This window comes from Branchiostoma belcheri, unplaced genomic scaffold (genome assembly GCF_001625305.1).
Source record: "Branchiostoma belcheri isolate BF01 breed outbred unplaced genomic scaffold, Haploidv18h27 scaffold123, whole genome shotgun sequence".
In the NCBI taxonomy this organism is placed as follows: domain Eukaryota; kingdom Metazoa; phylum Chordata; class Leptocardii; order Amphioxiformes; family Branchiostomatidae; genus Branchiostoma; species Branchiostoma belcheri.
The window spans coordinates 826,908-828,388 of NW_017802636.1; the positions used below are offsets into that span (position 1 = coordinate 826,908).

The 1,481-nt window shown below is 38.6% G+C and overlaps 1 protein-coding gene across 1 annotated transcript in view; it reads left to right on the forward strand.

Annotated features, from left to right (window-relative positions):
• The window catches only part of LOC109463172 (MAM and LDL-receptor class A domain-containing protein 1-like), a 62,098-nt gene that overhangs the window by 30,950 nt on the left and 29,667 nt on the right, over positions 1–1,481 (forward strand). The gene's annotated exons all lie outside the window — the stretch shown is intronic.

Here is a 1,481-nt window from a genome sequence, read left to right on the forward strand (position 1 = left end):
CTTGATTGAATTCAGTCCACCAAAGCAAAAGAAAAGAAAACAAAAAAAGGATATTGCTGAAATAATGTATATCAAAGACATTAAAGATGCTCTTCACTTTTTAGTTTCAGAATAGTTGTAGCCCTGGTGAGCTTGATACAGTTTTGTACACAAAAAAAGACAAAAGTTTTGATCCTCAAAATAGAGGGAACGTGAAATCCCTAAGTCTGCCTCTTTGCATATACTTTATTGTCCATAATTCTTCATAAGGCCACACCAATTTAATTTGTTGGTTCTCGGAATCGCCGCTTCAAAAAATCGCAAAATGAAAAAAAAAAAATTAATTCTTGTTACTCTCATCTCATCTGCCGATTTTTTGGGCCCGAACGTCCACCCGGTACGTTCTTATTTTGCACGGTACGTTTACTAATTTTTTTAAAATCAGTAATTTTTTTCGACTACCCGTGAAAAAAATCGGCAAATCTTCGACGTAAAGACGTTTATAAACGCATATTGTAGCGAGAAACTTGACATTTTCGGGCCGGTTTTCGCGATCGCCGCGTGCATAATTGTGTCTGAATGTTCCATTGTCATGGGTGGTGCTCATCAAAATACGAACTCCTCAAAGCTCTAAATTAGAACAAATTCTAATAAACTAAGCAAGTCATTTAATATTTAAGATTTTTAGCTACCGTATTGTATTTGTCGATGTCGATTTACCGCAATAAAATCAAGAAATCGGGTAAAATATTACACAGTCTTCCCCGTAAAAAATGAGACCTTCCGTTAACCCCAAATGACCTCTCCTTCATGCATGCTGGCGACGCCATGTTGGATATTTCTCGGCTTTCTTTTGGCTCATTTTTACGACAAAATCCCGGGTAATATCGCCCAGAAAATACCTGGAGCCCTATCTGGTTGATAGAGAAGCATTATTTTCTAATTTTAGTGGATTTTTCCCAAAAGAAAAGTTGTCGTAATCGACGCCAAGTTACGAAATGCTGGGATGGTTCGCTGGGATTTTTAGGGGCCATTTTTGAGTAATCGGCACTTCGAAATTTTGTTTACTTTTATGATACGAACGCTAGCAAAAAAAAAAAACGCTGCCACATCATGCCCATATTCTTTATTACCCGGTACCGGTTGGATTTTCTTGGCCAACATTTGGCAATGTACTCACGGCTGGACTCAGACGGTGGGATTGGCATTTTGGCCGTCTCGGGACCGAAAACATGTGGACGCTGGACGCGTTAGACAGGTAGACGCAATGCAAGATTTCTTAACGCTTGAGTCCATGGGAAAAATTCAAGGGACCAACAAAAAGTGGTCGTAATGGACGAGTGGTCTCTATACAGGGGTGGTCGTTATTACAGGTTTGACTGTATGTATTTCCCAACAACATGACATGTCTACATTTGTACTAGAAATGCTCTCTTTGTTGTCTATTTAATTCCTAATTGCAATAACAGTTAAAGATTTGTGCATAACAGTTTCTAGTATAT